Source organism: Protopterus annectens, chromosome 2.part0, assembly GCF_019279795.1.
Source record: "Protopterus annectens isolate FY-2018-M chromosome 2.part0, PAN1.0, whole genome shotgun sequence".
NCBI lineage: Eukaryota > Metazoa > Chordata > Ceratodontiformes > Protopteridae > Protopterus > Protopterus annectens.
The window spans coordinates 1,113,948,827-1,113,965,275 of NC_056728.1; the positions used below are offsets into that span (position 1 = coordinate 1,113,948,827).

The 16,449-nt window shown below is 39.9% G+C and overlaps 1 protein-coding gene across 2 annotated transcripts in view; it reads left to right on the plus strand.

Annotated features, from left to right (window-relative positions):
- The first annotated feature begins 644 nt into the window (after window positions 1-644).
- The window catches only part of SGMS2 (sphingomyelin synthase 2), a 784,514-nt gene continuing 768,709 nt past the window's right edge, over window positions 645-16,449 (plus strand). For both annotated transcript variants that reach the window (XM_044061313.1, XM_044061314.1), the window contains exon 1: window positions 645-1,071. The gene's annotated coding sequence lies outside the window, so the exon portion shown is untranslated. The remainder of the gene's footprint in view (window positions 1,072-16,449) is intronic.

A 16,449-nucleotide genomic window follows, 5' to 3' on the forward strand; every position in this document is an offset into this window, starting at 1 on the left:
ACCCTTTTTCAATTGTTTGCATTAGTTGTAATGGTTTCATGTACATTAAAGTGATGTACACTATCAAAGGCACATTTCTGATGGGGAAATAATATCAATAACAACTTGGGCATGACTTGATAAATCATGGGTGCCTGTTCAGTGTCGCAAGAGGGCAATATGATCCTGGAGAGAGACTACATGTGGGGGGGATTAACTGCATATGACACCTTGCTGTGGCTATTATGTATGTATCTGTTTCCAAGCCTTCCTTACCAAAACATATCACGATGAAACAGGTAAGAAATACTTCACAAAACCTAGCAAACCTAACAGTACGTATATCTCAGCGTACTTTTTATCAATTAGTCAGATGCATAAGAAACTTGTACGAATGACAAATCCACGACATATTAGGGCTGCCCCCCCCCCCCTTATGATGCAAATAAACGAATTGGTGGCTTATACCTATCAGCTGTACATATTTGCGGAGAATGTCCAGATTGACTCATATTTTTTGGTCTGTTCACCACAAAAATGTGTTTTATGACAATTCCAAATCGCTGGTATGATATAAGGATTAGATACTTTTCCGTTAACGGGCAACAATAATAAACGCGGGATAACACTGGAGACTGCAAAACAAACTTTTTTCTAGTAATCTCCACGTGGAGTAGAAGATTTCTGACAGATTTAACGTCTGGCGGTAGATTGTTGTTGCTGTGAATCTCTTCTCGCATTTCCTTGCGAGTGACTCAGTCGGGAGTGACTCTTAGCTGTTTGATGGGGGAGTGATTGTATGCAACAAGAGGGGGCACGTCCTAATCAGATTATTTTCATTAGCCAATATCAGGAAAAAGAAGGTGGAACGCTGAAAGAAGGTGATGACCACTTGTGTGAGAGTAACAGGGAGGAGACGAGCACGGCCGACAAGCGAACTGCCAAGCCCCTGTTTGCTTGGAACTGCTAAATGTAAACAGTGAACTCAAGGAGACGGAAGCAACAGCTTTACAAGTCGTTGTCACAGCGAGTTCTACCCATCCCACCCCAGAGACACAGCGACTGTAAAAGGTGGCTGCTGCATGTAGACAGGTAAGACAAGTGCCAGAAGTGTTGCTGTACTCTGTGGATGATGTAAACAGCCTATTGGGTTTTGGGATCCAAACCAGGCATTTCAGCATAGTTTATAAACACGGACAGTAGGCATCATTGGGAATTTTGTTGTGTTGAACGATTTCAGGTGCACAGTAAAGGGTGCCGATGTCCCAAATTTCTCAGCTGTGATATGTCTTCATTTCGCATACGTCCACAGGGTGTGGAAATGTGTCTTTCTTATGTAAGTTACCTTCAGCATAGTCTGTAAGTATTTCCAAGTCTGTTCTCAGCATGCTTCCCTCCCTTCACCATGTTTTCGGAAAGTATTTTTGTTTGACATTATGTTATACGTACAAGGGTACAGTACTCATCTGCGGTGTGTAGTAAGTAGTCTGAGGTAATGTGTTAAAGCCTCTTCAGATTTGTCTACGTCGTGACACAGGAAGGAGTACCCAGGCGCAGTTTAGTATACACTTCTAAACCAGTACGCACGACTTGAATTGTAGTCTGTAGGAATATATAACAAGACTTTATTTGGAAAAAATTCGCATTATTGTTACTTTCCTTAAAGCAGTGAACACCAGACCTAAATGCGTGTAATAGAGCAATATTTTAAACGTAAAAATAAAACTAAAAAGCAGTAATGCACCTGTCATCTTAATGTCTGTCTGTCTTGCTTTGCTCGGAAAAAATGCCTTTTGTAAAGTGTGTTTCTGTCCACATACCGGTGATGTTTAACATAAAATGTTATTAGAATATCGTACCGTTCAGAAGAAATGTTGTTACATTGGGTTTTTAAACAGAACCATTTTTGATGTGTTTGGAGTCGGCATGCCTTACTTCTTTAACCCATGGCACTGTTATTTGACAGCAAAAGCAAAGGGAATAACTTTCAAGTTATTTGATTATCATGTAAATCAGGTTTCCTACTGTCTTGATTGGATTTCCTTCAGCATTGCTTGGTGCCTGTCTTTAAGACTGTAGTTTTGTAGTTTGTCTTGTAATGTGCAAAGTTTGGAAATCCATTTTCCCTTTCCTTCTTTAATTCCCCTGTTAGTGAATTAACCCTTGAACAAGAGCATTACTGTACATTAAGATGCAATGTATTGTGGAGCAGATTAAGGTTCATTCGGTGTATACTTGACTGTGGCAAAGGTGTGTAGCAGGATTGATAGAGAAATGACAAGAAGGGGCAAGCCTAGAGGATGATCTAACACATGCCATCTTAATTTCTGTGCAGAATACTTCCTATAGGAAGCAGTAACTTAGAAATGAAGTAAGTGTGCGTTTAGAAGGTAACCAGTGACAGCAAAACAGAGAAGTGGACCAAAGTGTTATAATTTAAAGTGGCATAAAGGTAAGATGGTTTTTAGAAAGCAACAAATAATGCTAGTGGAATACTGGGTGCACATAGAAAGAGACATCCATACAAAAAAACAAGAAATTTAATATTCCCGTGTATAGGCATATATTTGGAGTACTGTGTACAGTTCTGGTGATATTTCTTTGCTTAGACTGCAGAGGCAGGTTGAGGAGGGCAACAAAACAAGGTGATGCATGTTGTGTGCAAGTAGTCTTACAAAGATAGTGTATGGCCGAAGAGAAGGGGCAGTGAGTTAAACTTTTAAGTACTTCAACAATATCATAGTTCATGTAGATACAATACTTAAATAGATGTATGCAAACAGAAGGATGCAAATCGAACCTACAACATGGACTGCGTACAGAGGACACATGAGAAGTAGTGTTTCTGAGAGGCTGAGATGACAGTAGCAGCCTACATCTAGATGAGTGCAGTCATTAGCAGTAAAAAAATAAAAATAAAAGCCTGTCAGAGAAACCTAAAGCATTTCTTTTGAGGACTAAGATTTAAGTTAAGCAAGATCTACATTTCTCCATTAGTTAGGGAAATGGCAAACTTGGTTCCAGTAATTTATATTCTTGAAAGGCTGTCATCTAATTTTAAATAAAGCATGGTTTGAAACAGAATTTAGGTTTGGAGCTCCTAAACTTGTCACCCATAGTTTGTTTGAAAGTGTGATAGAGTGATGTGTTTTCTTGCACATGTGGCTTCCGAGACCCCATTTTCCCCAAAGCACGCAGATGTACTTGGATTTATTGTGTGTTGGAAAACATCACAGTGACTGCAGTTGTAACTGCTGTACTAAATTTGAGGTGGTGGTATCTTTTCTTGTATATGGAAATTCTGCATCCATGTTTTCCCCAAAACATTCAGATGTTCTTGGGTTTCACACTTTTTGGCAAACATCTCTTTTGACCACAGTTGTAACTACTTCACCATTTTTTTTGTGCCAGCAAGCTTGACTCCTTCCGTGATTCACATATTAGCAATAGTAAGAAATCCAGTTTTATAGCTTCAGCAAGTTATAAGTATTTATGTGCTAATGTGTTATGCCTTCACAGCTGCTTAGATTAGACTTCTTTATGTATTACAACAGTAGCTGTAGTTTTAGTAACTGCTAAGTAGGTGAACAAAGTTCCTCTGTATTTGCCAGGTACTATCTGGGCATCTGTACAAATAAATAATTTTCATATGTTTTGGTGAGAAGAAGAAAACTGAAGGCCTGTGGGTGATCCATGTAGAGATGCTGCATATTACATATATTTATTATAAAACAATAGTTGTTCATACTAACATTTGAAAAAAGTTGTGCATGACTGAATTTTTTTTTTAATAAAGTATTTATTTAGAGATAGAAGTTAAAAATATTTAGTGCAGTAACATCACCTGAACTGAGTGGCTATAAATTATTGATGTATATAAATCTACATGTCGACTATATGAATAACTTTGGGAAACTTAAATATTCTACCCATCTCTATTTAAGTGTGTGTAAAAGTCTTATAAACAGTAGTAGTTAAACATTGGGATTTTTTTCTTTTTTTGCTTTCCATTTAAATGCATTATGTTTGGGATGTAAAAATTTGGTATATCCCACCAATAAATTTAGTTGCTTCCCCAAAAGACAGATCAGTGCAGCTACTAAACAGATGTTTAAAGCAACCAGCACCATTTGTTTTATTTATTTTGCATTGCTAAATAGTGAAACACATGTACATACATGCATTTTAGATGCTGCTTAGTTGACATTACGGAAATGCCCACTCAGTTAAAAAATAGTTAAATTCATATATACTTTACTAAAATGTGCATGTCCAGACCATTAAAAAAAAACTTTCCTTCCCCCTGCCCCTTGTGCTGTACTTAAAGTGGCACAAATGTATTGCAAACACATTGATTGGTTTGTGCTTGATACTAAGTGTGAGTATAAAACAAATGAAACATTAAGTTTTATAAAACAGACATGAAGTTTGTTAAAGAAATTTGAAAAAGAGGACTTGACCTATTTAGAAGATTTCAGACATGCGAGTAGACTGTGTAAGAAAAAGACTGTGTGGCAGGAGACAGTACTGGTTGCATAATCTACAGGATAACAGTTTTCCACCAGAAAGATCTATCAGCAAGTTCATTTTTAAAGAATAACACTACCCCTCCAATTGAGACTATCCAAGTTAGTGATAAAGCAGCATGCTTAAGTAAGCTCACCAATATTCTTTTGAAATAATTATTTTTTTCATTAAAAGAAAAAAACGTGCTCATTTGGCAGTATACACTGATTTTTTATTTGCAATTTGACAATTAAGCATTTTTCTTATTTTCCTATCCAACTGATCCAATTATTTTTGTGGACAATCGGTCACCACAAAACTGTAAGTTGGAACAAGAAGAGCAAATTGGTTTATAGCTTGGACTTTGTTCCTAGATGTTGGGGCTGTTTTCAGTATTAATTTTAGTCTTCTAAAGTATTTCTTATTGAGTTTTGTTCATATTTGTTAATAAAACATGAACAATCCTTCATCAATTCAAGTATTTATGCACTCATTCCTGAAGTTCCTTTATATCACATTCCTGCCCCAGGTTGATATTTTATTGGTGCGGCAGTTTTCCTGCTTTAGCCGTTGCTTTTTCACATGTATGAAGGCCATCTGACACACTTATATTATCTGAGAAAGTTTTAACCATTTGCTGTTGTGATTTCAATTCCTCATCTAATGAACTATAGAGTTTTAAGTTGTCCACAAAAGTAGATGAGAAGTCCTTAAATTTTGCTGTTTTCTGGGAACCAAATTGTAACCATGGACTAATCTGTTAAGTAGGAAGCTTAATTGGTTAAGGGCAAGACAGAGAATGTCCGCCTTTGAATTTTTATCCCTGGGATAATAATTTGCCTTTTGTCATAGCTTAGCTGCAAGTGATTTTCTACCATTTCATGGTCGCTGTAATGTAACTGATCAATATAGGGTATGTTTTGTATATCTGTAAACACTCCTTTTATCCATGAATGTGGGATGCTCTCAAATACTTTTTTATAATCTATCCATGCCATACTTAGGCTCTTTCCCTTTTTACAATTCTCAGTTATGACTTTATTTAGCAGCAAGCGATCCTTTGTTCCATGACTTTCTTTTGTTGCCCTTTTGTTTTATTGCCATGATTGAGTGCTTTTTTTCTAAATGACTATAAACTCTGTCTGCATTAATTCCAGTATATAGTTTGTACATTGTCGGAAGGGAAGTTATTGGTCTGTAGTTTTTAGGAGGGCTTACAGGTTCACTATATTTCTGTATTGTATGAAATTCCCTATTTTGTAACTGCAGCTTTTCTCACTGGGCCTTAGTTGAAGATGGGCTACCCATAGCTGAGTGGTAGTAACCTGGTCATCAAAATAAATAAATAAACAAATAAATGAAAATAACAACAAATATATTTGTGTAGTTTGGAAGTGGCTTTGGATAGTTTCTCCGTAAGGAAATATATAATAGATAGTTGGAATATTTAACTCTGGTTTCTATAATTTCCCCTTACTTGTATATAATATATATGTATATATACATTTTCAAATGAATTAATCTCAGAGACCGAACATACCATGGTCCCTTTGCCATGTACAGTAGAGAGTTGATTATCCGAAATGTCAGTTGTCTGAACACAGTCTTCCAAAGTTTTTGGGTAGGAAAAATCAGAGAGTATGAATATGTAAATGTTATATGTATTCGCTTGTGCATGTTTTTTGAGCTTGTAGCCCACTCATGTGTGAGAAATATTCCTTATTGTCCACTAGAATTGCTGAATGGTTGAAAAGTATATTCCCTATGTGCAGAAAAAAAAGATTTTAGAATTTTTTTTTATCCGGTTCAATGTATGTTTGATTATCCAAACTTCTCTAGGTCCCAATTAGTTTGGATAATCGACTCTCTGCTATATTGAAAAATATCTATCGTTATCACTGTAATTCTTTTGGGGTAGTTTATCTTAACATTTGCTTGCTTGTGTTGTTTCTATTTTTCTGATAAATGACCACCCAAATATTATGTGATGACATCAAAGAATGTGTCTGATAAATGACCACCCAAATATTATGTGATGACATCAAAGAATGTGTTTATGCTGCTGAGGAAAAAATACATAAATAATGCTTTATGCAAATACATCAGACACTGTCCGAATTATACCACTTTTCATTTTTGTTAGAACATGAGCCACTGGACTATAGAGATGGTGATTTTTAAAACAGGCTGAACATCAGGGAAACCAAGTTACAAATAAGGCTACAAATGAGCCAGTTTCTGGACTTGAGTGTGGTGATCTGAAGGATAGAAGTTTATATAGGAAATACTTTGTATGTTTACGGAATATCATATAATATAGAATGTTGTTAATGTGATTTACTTTGTAGTCTATTTTAAGCTTCATTTTATAAGATTAGGTCACGTGACCTTTCACTGAAATGTTCTTGTTTTAGGTGATGTGATCTTTATGCCACCATTTATTTGAAATAATTGTCAGTTGAGTTTATTGTGAAGAAGTCTTTTGAATTATAGGATGAAAGCTCTAAATATATTTACTCCTATCAGTTACCTGCAGGTGGTGTCTATTCTTAGTTATACTCAGTTTCTTTGCCGGGGTGGTTAAGAAGTTATCTCAGCCCCTTTGTTTGTCATGTTTGGCTTAAAATGCAATTAATTTATTAGCAGCTAATATGAATGAGTTGAATATGTTTATATTAATTTTATTTTGTTTTTTTGGTTTAATTCTTTTGAAACAAAACTGCTTAATATAGCAAATGACTGGTTGCTTATTTATTTCTTTTGTGTTATGAAAAGTACAATTGTGTAAAATCTTACTATAATGGTAGATGTCCTTGCCTTCATCTCTGCAGTATTCATTACAAATGGGATTCCCTGCCGTGAAGCCCACCATCTGGCCAGTTTACCAAAGTCTACCGTTGCTTTAAGGTACATTGAACGTCCCCTACACACTCCTTGCGTACTGTAGGGCATAAAGGTGACTTTTAGGCGTATCTACTGGGGCACTCAAGTTCTGCGGATGGAACAGCAGTCCAAGGAAAACCAAGGAGAGCCTGCACATCCAGGAAGGAAAAAAAAAAGATCCTATACCTCACTGACCCTCTTCAAGCGCAACCTTGATGAGTGGATGGGAAATCACAAAATAGGCTCAGGAGTTTCACCTTTGTCCCTTATTGACAGAGGTGACAGGTGTTGGCTGAGGTTTTTTTTGGGGGGAGATAAACTCTCGGCTAGGCTTGTAAGGGCTCCAGGGCCATTAGCCTAGTAATCTCCTATGACTAGGGGGATGGAGGGAGGGAGTGAATACTGCAGTGGTGAAGGCAAGGACATCTACTGTTATGGTAAGATTTTACACGACTCTACTATGTCCTTACATTAACTGCTGCAGTATCCCTTACAAATGGAAGCGTGCCAAAGCTCAAAAAGAAACATGGGAGGAGGAACCAGCAGCAGAGTCCTCTGAGAAGCCATGAAGAATGGCATCAGGAAAACCAGCTCTAGCTCTATGTTTGGTGAATGTATTATCCAGGTAGCAGCTTCAAGAATAGAATTAGCATCTAAGCCTCTGAAAAAAGCACCAGAAGAAGCTGCAGCTCTAGTAGAATGAGCCTTTACAGAAGAAGGAAGGATGTCGCCATGAAAAGTGTAACAAAAGGAAATGGCCTTTGAAATCCAAGTGGAAATAGTTTGCTTGGAAACAGCCAAACCCAAAGACCTAGGATGAAATGAAACAAACAACTGGTCAGATTTTCTGATAGCTTTAGTTTTTATCCAAATAAAATCTGACTTGTCTATGCACATCTAAGGTATGCAGCACCCTCTCACTGTCAGATTCCAGCGAGGGGGAAAAAGTAGGCAAATTAATAGACTGATTAAGCGACAACTCATTATCCACCTTTGGCATAAAGAAGAATTAGTACGCAAGGACACCCTCATGAAATATCAAAAAAGGTGGACAAGCCATTAGGGCTTGCAACTCAGACATCCGTCTGGCAGAAGTAAGAGCTAACAAAAGAACAGTCTTCCAAGAACTGTTGCAAGGAAGCTGAAACAGCAGGCTCAAAAGGAGCCTGAGTTAATTTTTCCAGAACGAATTTAAGATCCCAGGGAGACAGAACAGGCTTCTTGGGAGGTCTAATATTAAGGACGCCTTTAAGAAAGTGCTTAGTCTCAAATCTAGAACCTAAACAAGGGAGTTAAAGGCAGACAAGCAGAAAGCGCTGATAGGTGTGCCTTAATAGAAGAATAGGCCAAGTCAGCATTGAACAACTCGCACAAATATATGAGAGAATCAAAGGAACATTCACAGAAAGTGGGTCCAGGTCACGAGAAAGACACCAAATAGAAAACCTCTCCCATTTAGACAAGTAGGATTTCCTAGTAGTAGGTTTCCTGGCCTCCTACAGGACCTGCAACATGACCTCAGAAAAAAAAGTTTCTATGGGAGATCAAACCCCTATCAGCCATCATGTCAGATGAAGCGTGAACAGGTGGGTATGGATGAGAGACCCATTGTCTTGTGTGAGGAGATCCACATCTTGAGGTAACTTGTGATGATTGCCCTTGGTTAGATGCAGAAGTAGAGGGAACCAGTGCTGTCGTGGCCAAAAGGGAGTCGTCAACAAGATTTTGGGAGCGTCCTGTTGAATCTTGAACAGAACTCTTGGAATGAGAGGAAGGGGAAGGAATGCATAAAGAAACATCCCCCTTCCAAGAAAATGAGGGCGTCCACCTTCCATACCAAAAGACCTGGGACTCTAGCACAAACCAGAGGAAATTGTCTGTTCAGAGGGGAGACAAGGAGAGCCACTTGAGGAGTACACCACTGGTGAACAATGTCCAGAAATGCATTCCTGTGAAGCATCCATTCGTGGGATTGAGTGAAGGACCTGGTCAGATTGTCTGCCACAATGTTCTTATCTGAAGGAATATAAACTGCCTGAAGAGTCACTTAATACTTGATTGCCGGCTGGCACTTCTGGCATGGGATCTGGCTAAGACGGTAAGATCTTGTACCCCCCTGTTTGTTGATATACCACATAACTGTGGTATTGTCTGTGAACACCTTGATAGACCCCAGAGAGAAGAGAGGATAAAGGGTCTGAAGAGCCAGCATATCTCTTTAATGTTGATGTGCTGCTCCTGCTGACAAGCTGACCACACTCCTGGAACCTCAGGGAGCCAAACGTTGCTCCCCATCCCACATCTGAAGCTTCTGTGAACATATCCTGAGAGGGAAGAGGAGGTTGAAGAGGGAGCCCTGGATTCAGAGACAACTGCTGAATCCACCACAGAAGTTTATTTTTTTATTCAGTGGAAAAGAGGAACTGGAAAGTCTAGAGGATGCACATGCTGAAGCCACACTGACTTCAGCAGCCACTGGAACTTCCTCATGTGGAGTTTGGCCAGAGGGAACATCAGAATGGTGGAAGCCATGAACCCCAGCGCTCTCAGAAATTCCTTGGCTTTAATGGAGGCCAGGGGAAGAAGAGTTTGAAAGAAAGAAATGAGAGTCAAGGCCTTTGGAGGAGGCAGGGATGCCAGCATAGACACCGTTTGAATCCTGCAACCCAGAAAGATATGAATCTGAGAAGGAGTCAGGGAAGACTTTCTGAAGTTTATTGTGAATCCCAGGCTCTGAAGACGAGAAATGGTAAAACGAAGATTTTTCAAAAGGACCTCCGGAGACGATGCCTGAATCAGCAGGTCATCCAAATAAGGAAAGATTTGTATCCCTTGAAGATTGTTTTTTCAATCACAGAAGCAAGGCATTTGGTAAATACTGTTGGGGCAGTAGAAAGGCCACAGGACAAAGCACAAAACTGAAAATGCCAGGAAGCAACAAAGAGACACAAAAATCTCCTGAAAAGAGAATGGATTGGAATATGGAGATAAGTATCCTTGAGATCCAGAGACACCAGAAAGGCCTTGGGGAGCAAGAGATGAAAAAGAGATTGAAGGGACAGCATCCAGAAGGAAGGCACCTTCAGAAACGTATTTAGATGAGAGAGGTCTAAAATAGGTCTCCAAGTACCTTCTATTCTGGGCACTAGAAACATTCTTGAATAAAACCCTTTCCCCCTTTTGGGATACAGGCACCTCTTGAATAGTACTCTGAGACAAGAGGTCTCGAAGAACCTCTGGGGGAAAAAAGGAAGCTGTTCCCAAGAAGGCTGAGGAATGGCCATAAAAAGAGGGTGGGAAATCCAGACCATGAAGTACCCCTGCCGAATGACAGTACCCAAGAATCCTGGGTGATTCGTAGTCAAACAGGAAGAGAAAGAGAAAGACGATAGTCAGATGGCACCTGGTAAGGAAGTCTTTAGAATCCCTGCAGTCTGAGTGGCCTTAGCAGGAGGATTCCATTTACCACCCTTTTTACCTTTAGAAGGAGGGCGAGATTGCCTATGGTCAAAGGCTAGTTTAGAAGGGTATTTTCGATGACATTTAGGTACAGGAGAAACAAACACGTTTAAGCTCCTGTAAAGCCTTCCCTTGTCCTGAAGAGACTTAAATAAACCAGCAGCCACTTCCCAAACAAAAGTTTATTATCTAGAGGAGCATCCATCAACTTGGCCTTAATATCATTGGGTAAAGGTTGAAGCCAAAGCCAAGAATACCTCCTCAGAACTGTACCAAAAGCAGCAGCCCTAGAAGAGGCATCTGCTGCATCATAACTACATTTGATAGAATGACGAGCTACTTGAGAGGAAGTCTCTAGGAAGGAAAGAGCAGAAGATTTACTCTGAGTCTGGAAGGTCAAAAAGAAGCTGACAAACCTGAGAACCTAGAGATATGGGTCTGATAATTAATAGCCCTGAAAGCTAGCGTAGCCTAAGTATAACCCTTCTTACCTAGCCTATCCATGGTTCTACTGTCTTTGTCAGAAGGCAGTAACTTGGATGAAGGAAGCAATTGAGATGGCTTATCAGAGGCTACAGACACCACAGAGGGGTCAGCAGCAGGACATTTTAAACAAAAAAGGTTTTATAGGGTGCCTGAGGATTGTTCCTATCAGATTTCTTGGGAGCAGGGTGCAGAGAATCCAGTGCTTTAGAAGCATTGGAAAAAACAACCAGTAAAGCAGGCAAGACAGGAGGAATGGCCACAGGTTTAGGAGATTCCATTTGCAGTACCTCTTATGAATATCCAAATCCTGGGCACAGTCCCACTTAAAAAAATTCCATCATCCTAGCAATTGTGTCCCCAAAGGAAATTTCCTTAGAAGGATTATCTAGAGTATGAAAGTCCTCCTCCTCAGACCCATAGTCTAAAGGAGAAGCAATCTAGGTAGAATAAGCAATGGATTCATCATCAGAATCCACCTTAGAAGAATTCAATTCTCTGGGCCTTTTAAGAGAAGAAGAGGACCAAGGGGGAGTAGGAACTGAAACCCCTTGAGGAGGCCTCGGTGACAGTAAAGCATTAAATAACCCCTGAGTAGACTGCCACTCATTTTGTGGATCCAATCAACCATGGTTCCCTCTGAATGCCCGAAACGGATGCCTGCAAAGCCTCATTGGATGTGCTGCCCACCAGATCCTCACCAACCTCTAACCCAGACATGGTAGAGGAATCTGAGAATACAACCAGGCGAATCTCTGGGTTTGTAATAACCTCAGGAGGAACTCCCGGCAGAGGCTAGAGAACAGAAGATTCCGGCCTTACCTTATGCACCTTCTTTTTCCCTGATGGCTGACTCTCCGGGCAAGAAGTTCCATCCATAGCATTTGCAGCAAGAAGCTTAAGGCGCTGGTTCTCAAGATACAAAGAAAGGGAAGAAAGCCTACTACGAAGTGTTTTAGGGACAAACGCCTGACAAATAGAACAAGACAGACAGATGACAAGTGGAGTACCTCAGGGTTCAGTCCTTGGACCGCTCTTGTTTGGCATCTACTTCCCCGAAGTACAGGCCAACACTAAGGGACTCCTGCTAACAAAGTTTGCAGATGACTGCAAACTGGGAGCATTATTGAATCCCTAAATGATGTGGATATTCTACAAAAAGGCCTTACAGAAACAGATGCTTGGTGCCAGAGCCATGGGCTCAAGCTTAATGCCAAGAAATGTATAGTTATCCCCTTTGGGAAAGCCCATGTACCCATGAATTACTATATAGGTGATGGTACACTAAACACCGAAAGTGTGATGAGAGACTAAGGGACACAGGTGGACAGTGGTCTCGCCTTCGATAACCACATCGCCACAACAGTCCGGAGATCCTTCTATGTGGCACACCTAATCACTAAGGGCTTTTATCCAGAAAAAAGGAGGTCATTGTCCCACTGTACTCATCCCTCATTAGACCCATTATAGAGTACAATGCCCCTTTTGGTACGTACCTCACAAGACATCTGCAACAGCTGGAAAGGCCGCAAAAATATATCACTAAAAGAATTACAGGCCTAAAGCAGATGCCCTATGCTAACAGTCTAAAAAAACTCCAGCTATACTCTGTGGCATATCGTCTACTCAGAGGTGATCTCTGCTTAACATACAAGGCTATGTCAAACACTGAGCTGTTGGACATGCTCCACTTAAAGAAATCCCAATCCCTCAGAGCCACATGCTCCAGGGATCTAAACCTTGTCATCACAATGAACAAAACTTGCTGGAGGGATAGGTTCCTGACCCAGAGACTCCCCATACTCTGGAATAGACTGCCCATACATGTCGAGCAGAGTGCCTCCTTGGCCGTCTTCAAAAGGACCGTTGACGATTGGATGGGAGATAGGAAATTCATCTCGGGGGATCACATCAGTTGCCCTGCTAGACAGGGGTCCAGGGAAGTAAACATTGTGGGAAAAAATATCCAGAGAATTGTTATGGCTAGGCTTGTACAGGCCCTAGGGCCGATAGCCTAGTACCAACCTATGAACCTATAAGATGTATGGTCGTGAGCAGCACCCAGGCAAAACAAGACACTTATAGTGGCAGTCTGTATGGGAATTCAGTCTCCCACACTGGCATTTACCCTTCATGGATGACATTAACATCACAAACAGCACAAAACTATCAGAAAAAGAACAAAAAACCCAACTGGGTACTTATCTGCAACGGTGAGGACTTCAGCAAACAAGGGTAATCAGCGGAATGCCAACAAACAGAAAAAATGGATGGAGGTAACAGACCGATTGGTTAAAAATAGTGTTCAGACAGGGGGCAAAGAATTTCTGAGGATGGTACGCATGAAAGTCACCTTTATGCTCTACAAGGAGTGCAGAGTGTGTAGGTGATGTTCAGCATACCTTAAAGCAACGGTATACTTTGGTAAACTGGCTGGATGATGGGCTTCATGGCAGGGAATCTCATTTCTAATGAATATGCTGCGGTGGTGCAGCAGTTAGTGTTGTCGCCTGATAGCAAGAGGTTCTCCCGTTCGATTCTCGGCTGGAGCGCCTTCTGTGTGGAGTCTGCATGTCCTCCCTGTGGTCATGTGACATTAAAAACATGCATGTAGGTGCGTGCGTGAATGGGTGTGCCTTCTTTGAAGGTTGGGCATCGGGTTGGCAACTTGGCACCATAAAAATCCACTGCCAATCATTAGCGGACCGGAGTTCCACTGTGGGGACCCCTAACCAGAAAAAGCCGAAAAACATTACTATTGCAGCAGTGAATGTAAGGACATCAATTTATATACAAAATTAATAGAATATGTTTGTGCCATCTACAGTGTACCAATTTGTTTCTCAGAACCACTTGCATGACTGCTTGAGAACAAAAAAGTGGTTTGAAACTTATCAGAAGTTTTTTATTTTGAAGTTGCCTGTTTTTATGATAATTAAAGCATTATTATAATTTTTTGATAACTGACATATGTTAAAACGATTTCCATTTTTATAGTTTTTTTTTGGCTGGTGCTACTTGATCTTGGATGTCAAGAGCCTTCTGATCCCCTCAGGACGTAATCCAAAATTTGTTCTTGGTGAGAGAGGAGATCCCAGCGCAGCATCATACTTTGTGCCTTGGGAGCATTTTTGTTTTATGGCCTAGTTGTGCCCTGCCCCCACATTCAGTGTGTAATGAAGGAAGCCCATTTAATATGGGTAACATCTGTTGGTACCTGCTTCAGTATTGTTACGCCAGGGTAGAGACCCCCCATGTCATTACAGAGGTCTGTTATTTTGTTCTGAAAATCCCTCTCCTCTTGCCATAATTGGCAAACCAGTAAAATATTCTGATCCCCCCGCCCCCAAACACCACCACCACGACCAAGTCCTCAGATGCTGGCTTGCTAACCATTCAGGCTCTGTCCTTCTCTGCCACTGAGTTGGCAAAAAGGTTGAACATTTTTTATTAACAGTCATCTCAGCTTATAGAAATGCCAGTGTTTACAGAAAATTGATGTAATTTGTGAGTGTTTTTTGCAACATTATTTGACTGATTTAGTAATTACAACTAATACTCTGTACACAGAGTTATTCCCATGGGCATTTCATGTAAAATGAATAGGTAAATGTCTTAAAATTGCCCCCATTGGATTTGTCAGTGCAAAGTAATGATGAATCATGCATTATATAGTGAATTTTTTTAAGTGAGATTTCTTTTTTTTTTTTTTTTTTTTTTTTTTTTTTTTTTTTTTTTAAATAATGCCATTATGTAGTGGCAGTACACCATGACAGAGTGGTGGTTAAGTAATTTATTTACTTACAGTGGGAGAGCTCTAGCTGGGACACTGGGTTGGACAGTACCTGTGTTACCAAATAGCTTCCTCCATAGAGGGTAAAATATGAGTTATCTACACCCTGCCCATGTGCATTGCCGTAATATTGCCATGCAGAGCTGTAGGAAGGGTATAGCGTATAAGGCTGCAGTGGTGGATATCAGCTTTTCTGGTCCATTGGTATCCGCTAAGCAATTTGTAGTAAACATATACTGTAATTTTAGAAGGGCACAAAATGAGTGGGTTGCGCCAGGTACCAGGTTCCCTTGCTACAGCTCTATTACCATATAATACTAGTAAGGCCCTGTCTGGAGTATTGTCTGCAGATCTTTAGACCTCTTTATTTAAAAGGTTATGTAGAGGCATTTCAAAGTAGAGGAAAAAAGATAGTACATTGTCTGTCTACATCATATTATAATGAGTGACCGCACGAGCTTAACACACAATCTGGAAGAAATGAGGTAGAGAATTGTCTGAAAGACAGAGATAGATGCCATATTTCAGGTAAAGAAATCTTGTAAGTACAAGAGTTTGCCATTTGACCTTGCAGGATGGATGCCCTGGGGTAGACACAAGGAGGTATTATTTCACATAGTGTGGTGGATGAATGCAACGGACTTCCATAAGAATGTTATTATGAAAAACAGTATTATAATTGAAGAATGCATGGGACTGGCATAAAGAAGTTCTTAAGAGGGTTGAAGAACCATTTCAAAACAAAACGAGCTAAGCTGTTAAATAGAGCTGCACTTTTCCCATTGTATAGTTTAATATGATTATTTAATCAACATTTCAGTATAATTGCATCTAGTTTGACAGCAGTACATCTTTGTAATTTCTAAGTGTCATTTGTACCCACAGCAATTCACTGTGTCCTACATTAGGAAAGGTGTGGAGTGGTGACGTTTTTATCAGCATTCATGTGTCAGACAAGGTTCTCTCTGAATATATGTAGTTGATTGTTGAACTTAAGACTGTCTCTGGTGACTGCATTAGCCTCCGGAAACAAGGTCTGCAGAAGTCAACACCTCCTCCCACTCCCATGTATGTGTATTTACTATCCACTAAAGGAACCAAATAACTTGACAGCTTTTTAGTCCCCCCTTTTCCCTTCAAGGAACTTGGTAAATACTATGATGTAAACACTGTGATGTAAAGAGTTTCACCTTTAAATTACACTTGCTTCAGCATTAACTTGCATAGCTTACAGTCAGTCATGCTTTTGAGTGTTAAAGTTGTGTGCATGCATTTAGTATTAAACAACAATAGTTTAAGGCTCCCCAAATGTTCAGTAGGGGCTGCCTTGAGCTATGAAAACAAGC